The 9,925-nt window shown below is 44.3% G+C and overlaps 1 pseudogene; it reads left to right on the top strand.

Moving 5' to 3' along the window:
* The first annotated feature begins 917 nt into the window (after positions 1-917).
* Positions 918-1,438, top strand: LOC144783349 (small ribosomal subunit protein uS12 pseudogene; annotated as a pseudogene).
* Positions 1,439-9,925: the final 8,487 nt, after the last annotated feature.

Consider the following 9,925-nt stretch of genomic DNA (forward strand, 5'->3'; position numbering starts at 1 on the left):
TCATACTGTCCAATGTGATAGGGGAAGGCAGAGAGAGAGAGAGACCTCCATACTTTGGGGGTAACAGGTGAAAGTGCGTCACTGTGCACACTTCTGAGAATAACTTAGCCATGGAAGTTCTGAGGACTATCCAAGCATTGGGAGTTCAAAATCAATCAAGTTCCCTCTGAAGCCAGATAAGGTCCTCTCTGATTTCTACCTTTCTTTCTTTCTTTCTTTCTTTCTTTCTTTCTTTCTTTCTTTCTTTCTTTCTTTCTTTCTTTCTTTCTTTCTTTCTTTCTCTCTTTCTTTCTTTCTTTCTTTCTCTACCCAAGCAGGGTTTCCCAGCTCTACCTGAACCAAGGCGTACCTCACAATCCTCTTCGAGAATGTTTAAAAAAGCCATGTTTTAAGTTGCTCGTGGATGCAACACTTTATCAGGCAGATCCTTAACTGTAATTAATTTGAAGGATTGCCCGCCCATGCTGGCCAAGTTAAAGCATGGAACCTGTGCCAAGAAAAGGTGGGAGGAAGAAAGTTACCTTGTAGGGAGGTAAGGAGAGAGCAAGCAGTGAAGATATACAGAACCAGAGTCCGAAACAACTCTATAAGTACAACAGAGCGACTTACACTGAATGCGCTTTCCCTTCAGGATCCAGTTCCACCTAGAAAATTCAGAAACCGTTGACAGTGTCGACAGCAATGTTCCCCAACAGGAAAAACTCAGATCTGCTTAACCCCTTCGGCGCTCATGACGAGCTGAGCTCGTCATGAGCTGTGCCGCTCGCACGCTGATGACGAGCTCAGCTCGTCATGTAACGCTGCTTTTAGAAAAAAGCAGCGTAGCGCAAAAATAACCGCCGCACGCATGCGGTTAATGGCCAGCAGCGCATTAACTGAGGGACTTGGATTGACCCTCTAAGCAACAACATGCTGGGATGAAATGCCCTGAATTTCCAATTCCTTCACTCGCTGTGTTTGCCCACACAACAAGAAGTATCATTCCAGTGCAGCCTGAGGTCGACACAGTGGGTAAGTGCTGTGGACTTCGGACAGCTAGGAAGCTTCGCATTCACCATTGTGAACAGAAATGGCATGACAAACAATACAAGAAGGCTCATCTGGGTGCTGCTCTAAAGGCCAACCTCTTTGGAGGAGTGTCTCAGGCCAAGGGAATAGTCTTCTAAAAGCTGGTGTAGAGGTTGGGCAGCCTAGCTCTGCCATCAGGAAGTGTGTTTGAGTAGAGCTGATCAAGAACGACAAGAAAATCACATCTTTCATTCCCAACGATAGTTGCTTGAACTTCATTGATGAAAATCATGAAGTTCTTCTGGCTGGGTTTGGTTGTGCTGGTCATGTTGGTGGTGATATCCCAGGACTCTGTTTCAATATTGTAAAATTAGCCAACGTGTCCCTGTTAGCCTTCTACAAAGGCAGAAAGGAGAGGCCAAGATCTTAAATTTGTCGGATAGTATCTTGTTGCACAATACACATTTTCATTAAAATATTTCATTTTCATTCAAGTGCAGCAATAATCTCACCTGGGCCACTTTTGTCCAAGTCTGCCTTCCAGTCAGCATGGCAATTCACTAGTAAGCAGATCAACATCCACTGGTCAGTTCTCCTCCTTGTCTACCACTTTCACAGCCAAGCATCCCCTTGTCTACCACTTTCACAGCCCAGCAGCCCTGTGTCTACCACTCTCACAGCCAAGCAGTCACTTCTGATTGGACCATTTAGTGGGTCTTTTTGAAGCTCCAAGGTTGAGAAGGTGTTACATCAGTATGTTCCTTGTCTCTGGGATGGGGCTCCAGGGAGAGTAGCACCATCCACACCGCTCCGTGGTGGCACGCTGGAGAGCACAGTGCGGTCTAGGACCTCGCAACTGCACGCCACCTATACTTCTCCCAAGTGCCCAGTTTCAGAGTTACAGGGTGCGCCTGTTCTTTGGAGAGCCTCCCAAGGCTGCGTGATCTCTCACACCATGATCCAGAAGAAGACTATGCTGAAGCTGCTTCTTTCCACCAGACCTGTGAGGTCTCAGTGGTATCTGGGAGAGAAAGAAGGTTGTGGAATGGGGGAGTTGACTCACGACTCACCATTCAGAGGTGTAACATTCCTTCGGGACCCTCCTCTGTTTCAAGCATCCAAACAGCATCCCCAGCAACAAAGAATCGGATATTCAGAGGAGGGTGCACAGTACATCTAAGAGATGGCAGCCATCTTCTGAGGCGGCCAAGTTCTGCCTCCACTAGGTGGTGTCTTAAAATGGTTATTCCTCTGCAGTGGTATAGTGAACTGTCATTTGATTGTCAAACTCTAGGTGTGGGATTATGTCTGCAATCTAATGTTATGTTGCCCTCTCACACTAATAAGCCATTTACCCATGGCAAGCATTAGCTTTAGATCAGTGGAAACAAATACCATTATTCCTATTGCAATTATGTAGGCAAGGATGGTAAGTGGACTGCAATAATATTAATCCAAGACATTTCACTTAGGAAAATAGTCATCTTCTGGAGTCAAAAGTGCTTTTTACTGAAGGTCGTCTCAGCTCCAAGCATAATTCAAGAAGATGGCCATCCTCCTTTTCTCAAACCCCTTCTTTGAAATCTGACAGGACCCTTTACAAAGTGGACATTAGAGTTTTTGGTTTCATTCAAAATTCTTCAGATTTTTTATTTATGCAATTGTATGTTTTGTATGGTTGCCCTAATCCAGGTTAACAAGGCTCCAGGACTCACATTACTCTGTGACAGTTCATAAGGTTTAGCAGGGCATGGGACATAACTAAACAAAATATCAAAAAATGATTACCATTTTATGTTTGCTTTCCGCATTGCGGTTGGGCGGGTGGTCGGGGCTGCTCTGCTCTTTGAGTAGGGCAGGGGAGGAGTGGTTTGCCCACCCCTAAGTGCACAAAGACTGTTTGGTCAGTCCTCTCGGGCCGCCCAGACCAATCATGCACACTCTGCCATTCTCCCTGCAGGCTGCATTGCAGCCTGTATGGTGAACATGGCCACCCCATTAGCCCCTGGTTGGGTGGCGTCCTGACCAATCACAATGCTTCTTGCAGCTTTTTGACTGGCATAGGGGAGGGAGCCTGGCTGCCTGCTTCCTGTTCCTGTCAGAGGCAGGAGAGCAGGAGCCGAAAAGACGCGAAACCTGGCGTAAAGGTAAGTTTAATTATTATTCTTTTTTTAATTTGCTCGTGACACCCTCCACAAATCCACCCATGACCCCTTAAGCCCACCCACAAGCAATGCCAGCTGCTATTGCCTTTGCCACCCTCTTACTGCCCTGATCAATGCATCAGTAGATTCCTGTATTATAGCATCAAAGTCTTTTCTTCAACCATTGGCATTCATGATCGCACAGTCAAGGACCAAATATTGTCAATAGCGATCATATGACATGTTTGTGGTGGATGTGATGTGAAGTCTACCCACTTGACGTCCTTTGCAATTTTTTGCATGAATGACAACCTGGTTTTCATTTTCAGATGAAACTCTCAGTTTGGTCAAGAGTTTCTTCGAAATGTTTCGGTTTGATCTTCTCGGCGAACAGTTCCACTGTTAACAATGTTTTCTGTTATTTTGAATCTTCCTATCAATCCAATGGAAAGGGGACACCAAGGTAAGGGCAAGCTACTTAAGGTAGTGATTGCTTTGTCCTTTCCCAAAGGCCTCTTAGTCAGGATAATCTGCTCATTACCTAGGCTACTTGTTTATGTCTCCCAACAGGGTATGGACACAATAAATTGGAACTGGGGTAGAATATAGGGGTGTGTGAAATGTCCATAACTTGCTTATTCAACAGTATGTGAAATTTCAGCAAAAATAAGCAAAGATATGTGAGATGCAAATACATTATGCAACACCATATTTTAAGGCAAAAATGCATCCTCGTGTCAATTTTTGACACAAGAACTTATTTCATGCTAAAAAAAAGTGCTTAAAACCAAAGCACCAGAACAACAGCCGCTCCAGTTCTGTTGTTCAAGTAAAATGTTCCTGCAACTAGTGTAGTATAATTTTACCACAAATTGTAAGTAATTATGCGACATAGAAAAATGATGTATTTCACAAATGTCATGTAACAGGCCTGAAATTATGCCAATTACCTCAGCGTAATTTAAAGTTTGCCCAGTGCTAAGAAGCAGTTGGAACTATTGTGTTTGCCCAGGCGGTAACCACGCTCCGCCAGCATAGTTTACTTAGTTTTGTCTACTCCGCGTTCCATTGCGAATGCGGCGTTCAGGCAAAATTACAACTCCGTGGCAGAGCGTAGTTAGCCGGCCTCTCCTTCCTCCCAAATAACCCCTACGTTGTACGTCTTGCGAATGCGCATGGGCACGCACAAGACGTTCAATGTAGGGGTTATCAGTGAAGAAGGACGGCGCGGAGGAGGAAGGAGAGCGGCCATGGCAAGGAGGAGGCAGCCAAAGGCAGGAAGCGCAATTTTAATTACTTTTAATTACAGTGGGAGGGTGTAGGACACGGAGCAAAGTTCCATGGAGTTGTTTCCCAACACCATGGAACTTTGCGTAGAGGCACTAAGCCTGCTCCTCCCATGGTTAGTATTGTTGAGCTTCTTTGAGGTATGGGCCAACCATGAGGAAGGGCTTCAACAATTAGAAAATTCGACTTTAGCATCAACTTTTTTTAAGACAACATCCTTCTAATCCTTATATGTCAAATGTCCTTTCATGTTATCGTTTTAGCTGTCTATAAGGCAAACTCCACTTGTGTAATGCCTGGAGTGTAATACATTCACGCAATGGTTTTTTTCTGCTGAGTGATTTGAACTTTGCTGACCTAAATGAGTTAAGCAACTAACAATATGTCAGAGAATTCTGGAAGGCAAGTACAGTTCTGATCTCTTGGTGTGCCTGGAGGTCACAAGGGAAATTCTGTGAATCCAATTTTGTGATAATTAAAAATAACTGGGGGCAGATTTACAAGAAAGTGCTGCAGTGCCCTTTGGCTGTGCCACGCTGTAGCACTTTCAAAGCACTGGGATGCAACATATTTACAATTATATGTTGCATTCCGGTGCTCTCCTCTGCGCTGGCACACAAACAGCTGCCATGCCCCAGCGCAGGCACCCTTGCACCATGGTGCAAAGATGCCTGCGCCATGGGGAGATTGTTTTTGCACAGGAAGGGCACCTTCATGCGCAAAAACTATCACTAGAGGCATTTTCCTCTTTCAATGCCTTTTGTAGAATGCAGCACAAACTGAAAAAAGAAAAAAACAAGCATTTGCAATGCAATAGGTCTTGCATTTACTCGAGTTTAAGCCATTGGCATTGTAAATGGCAAAGCTTTTGTTTTAAGTTTTAAAAACCAAATCATAGAAAAAGGCATTGTCACTTACAATGCTAATAGCTCAAATGTGCATAAATGCGAGACCTATTGCATTGCAAATGTTTGTTTATTTCAAAGATGCTGGCTAGTCTCTCCCGATCCTGAACAGTCCAGCAGAATAAACTGCCAAAGCTAATAGGACCCAAAGGTGTGACCCTTTGGGATTGCCAATGCTTGTTTATGAGGACGCAAACTCAGACCTTATCTGCCAACTCAAACCCTGAACTCCAGTCAGGTGGGCCTGTTGCTGTTGCCTAAAGTGAACAAGCATTGACAAAGCCAATAAGTGAAAGCTTTGTGGCCGCCGTTAGTGCCTTTGCTTATGCCTGGTGCTTTTATAATGTTCTGTCATTGGCAAATTCAACAAAGGAGACCAGCTGTGCTAAAAATAAAAAACACATTTTTTTCTAGTTTTACAAGTTGTCCACCAGATCTCCTGTTGCAAAGCGACAACACACCATGGCGGCTGTCTGGAACGTATCAAAAACATTGTTTTCTAGACTTCTCAAGAAGGGCGCTACATTGGGTGATGCAATGTGATGACGCTTGTTATGATGTTGCATGATGCAACGTGGCAGACATATTTGAGCATAGAAATGATAGAAAACAGCATTTATAACACTTTTCTGATGGCCACTGTGTTACTTTATAACGTTGCATCAAGGAACGTAGTGGAGGTCTTAAAAGAATACTTTTAGCTTGGCCGGTCGTCGCTATAGACCAGGGCATTGTAAAAGCTTCCAGCATTGTAATGCAGCAGAGGAAGGAGTGACGATGAAAACAGGATGCCAAGTGGGGAGGGGTTGGAAGCAACAGAGGAACAGGGGAGTACATATAACATAGATAAAAAGATTTTATCAATGAATCCTGCATCTCGGTCGGGGTTTGGCAGACTGTTTCAATGATAGTTCAGTGGCGGAAGATGATGTCGCGATACAGCTAAGGAAGAGCACATAGTGAAGGAGAGAAAGTGAACGAAAAAGACCAAGAGACCCAGAGACTGGAGAAAGATGGAGACAGGAGGAGAGCGAGGGAGAAGGGACCGACAAATGAGAGGGGGGCCGGAGGGAAAGAGATGGCGATAAAAGACTAAGCGATAAAGAATGCAGGGTGGCGCGCGCGCGTTAATGGAAATGGAGCCCGCGAGTGGCGTATGCATGTGCATGTTATACCATGACATGATCCACACAACAGACATGGGTTCCTCTGCCTCAGACCTTTCTGTCTCAACTCATGCATAGGTGAAGCTCCATGTCTGCCGTAACGCTGGGTATCCCTCCTAACCTCCCGCATGACACCCCAAGCTGTTCACGTTGGCCGCCAAAATCTCATACCCCACAAACGGCACGCAGTACTTGCATCATGGTGTGTTCTTTGTTGCTTGACAGCGACCGGAAGCACTATACACATATCACAGGGCAGTATGACCCAGTCCCAGTGTAATCTTTCACTAATTCTGGTGACTTCTCACGGTGCTGTTATGACAACATGCCTCGTGCATTCTCAGCTAATTACATCCGTGAGCACACCATATTAGTGTACTCACCCTTCCAGTCTGCATGGAGGTAGGACCTGCCTGACGCGTGCGAATAAGTGATCCCTGCTCTTCGGAAAAATTACTTCGGCAATTACTTCATGTACGAAAGCTAGTGAGGCAATGGAAACAAGGACAACTTCCACAGGCTACACACAGAGCACAGCTATGACAGCAGTAGCAATCTTAAAAGTAAATAAAGGCTCACAAGAGCAAGGCCAGCAAGTTCCACGTTGACTGGGAGATAAAAAAAATAACGCTTGGGGCGAGAGCGCGTGCGCCACAGTGAGCCATGTGGTTTCAATTATCGCGCCCGTGTCTGGGCACGATAATTGAAACCACATGGCAGCATTGGGGGTAACCGACACCAGTAGGCTATGGGCGGAGCAATGCGCCCACCTTTGGCCAATTGCGTGTTGTCTTTGTTAAAAAGACACACACAAAGGCTAATAGCGTAGGCCAAAAGGAAAAGCACACGCACAAGCGTGTGTGATTCCTAGGTTAGTTTTCAAACCCCCTACAAGAAATCTCTCGCTGTGTGAGCAATGCTTCGCACTGCAACGCTAGGAGCGAGACCTAACGAGGAGAAATTAGAACATTTCTCCTCGTTGTGCCGCGCTACGCCACCCCTGGCATTGTATTCTGATGCAATTCCAGGTTTACGACTCCTCGTAAATCTGGAAATGTGTTAGGTTCCATGGCTGTTGCGTGGAAAATCCCATGGAATGCCCCTTTCATGTAAGTGCTGAGTGTAAAGGGGCTGTATTTACAAGGACAGGAAAAGTCATGCAGGGTGGATTTTCCTGTCTTTGTAAATATGTGGCAGTGAAATGCGTCACCCGTGCGTCACAAAAAGTGATGCACCGGTGGCGCAAGGGGCTTGTAAATCTGCCCCAACTGGATTTAGCAATGGATCACATCAATTTTGTAACCAGCTGTCATGTCCTGAATGGTTTTGTTCCCTTTAACAAAAACTACTGGGTTCGGGCTCCCAACAGCACTGCTTGCCACAAGCAATATAAACAACAACTGAAATTGCATGTGCTGCCAATCCTTTTACTCGCTTATTCTAGATAGAACACCTGACCATTAAACAAATGTTCCTGACACCAAAAATGTCTGTTTGACTTTCATTTTATTTTGAAAAAAGGGGATTTTATTTTTTATTATTAGAATATCCGCAGATTTTTTTTTTTTTTAAGTGATTTTAGGCAAAGTTTATGACCTTATGTACAATATACAACTCTTATTTATACAAACACAATAATACTTTTTCAATAGAAATCTTTTTCAAAACTTTATAGACAACATATAATACAATAACACTCAGTCAAACTCCTCACAAACCACACTATTTACATATCAACAGACAAAACGACAAAAGAACATATAAATTATATCTACAATGTAATCACTTGATTTACAATGAAGCCTTAGAACTTAATCTTGTATTTACATAGCTGTTCAAAAGTAAATATTATCCAATTCTTGGTTTTTAAAGGCTTGAAAGGTCTACGCGTTTCGAACTCATATGAATGAATGAGTTCTCATCAGGACCAAGGTCTGTGAAAAGAGAAGGGGGAAACTTATTGGTATTCTATTAGAGCTTTGAAGTAACACCTACTACTCCTATTGCTTACTCCTATCTCTTACCTCTCAGTCACTTAGAAACCAGCATCACAACTGTGGGTAATCTGGACACCCAGCTCTCTGTCATGGAAAAATAATTGTATCCCATCAATAACTTTTATAATCATGAGCACTTTGCATCACATTCAAACTCCAGTCACTTTCATGCTTACATGGTTCAGGAGGGGCCAGGCTTGTTGACGACTCTGAATGGTTTTGTGTCATAAAATTGCACAAAGAGATGTCAGCTGACAAAAATATTATGTTCTAAATGTCGTTTATAAAATAGTAAGGAATGTGTTAGGTGATCACATATAATCTCTATATGTAATAAAGACAGTTATTGCCTTCCCATTAATTTGGTCAATTTCTGTTTTTATTTTAGGCTTTATTGTGAACAGCATAGCAGTTTGCCCTTAATTCATTTCAAGGAAGCACAAAGGCATACTAATACCCAGAGCGAAACATATCCGCTTTTTTTTTCTTTTATTAAATGCATCTTAGCCTCATTTCATCTCCTCTTCTGGACCATTGCCAACCTATGTTTCTAATCTTGATACTGCTTCTGTGCCTATTTGTTCCCTTCTGTTGGCCTTGTCTAGATCTCCAACTTCCCCTTGCCACAAGGACCTTGTTCTTTTTCCATCTTGTCCCTTTCCATGGTCATGCTTGACACAAGCGCTTTTGGCAAGAAATATAGGGGCATATTTACAAGCTCCTTGCATCGCCAATGCGTAACTTTTAATATGGGAAAAAGTGACGAATCGGCGTCGAAAGGGTCTTGTAAATAAGCCACCATAGTTTCCAAAATAAATAGAGAGTGGGGTTTAGGTCAGCCCTCTTCGGGCCTTGGCTTATTTGAGTTAGCCTTTGTCCCTGTCGTAGGTTAGCAGTCCAGTACCCCGGATGTACTATCACTTCATTCTCAGGCCAGGCGTGGCCGGAAGCTATATATAAATGGGAGGAGACTGCTTGTTGTCTTTCCACCTGAACTTGAATTCTGTGTGTGCGTGAGTGTTTTCGATAGCCAGGGCTGAGCAGGCTCACAACACATAATGAGTGGCTACCTCACTCAGAAGGCAGGACGCAACACTGGGGACAAGGCGGGATGGCCCCACACATCCTGCCACACTGCCGATACACACCCGCGGAGCAACACAGAGACTTCCCGCGGAGCCCAGCGGCCCAGTATCTCTCGCTGACAGCGGCTGGAGGACGACCCGCGTCTCCACATGTCCTGTCCCTGCTGTGTGAAGCCTTTGTCCCATAGGGGGACACTGGTGAACCACACAGAGCAGCTGAAAACTGGACTTTTCTTTTGGAAAAAGAAAATATTGAATATAATCAAGGAAAGACAGAAAGGGGGCATCACAAGAGCCACGTTTCCAAAGGGCAGCCCAATGGCACATCTGCAC

This window comes from Lissotriton helveticus, chromosome 9 (assembly GCF_964261635.1).
Source record: "Lissotriton helveticus chromosome 9, aLisHel1.1, whole genome shotgun sequence".
NCBI lineage: Eukaryota > Metazoa > Chordata > Amphibia > Caudata > Salamandridae > Lissotriton > Lissotriton helveticus.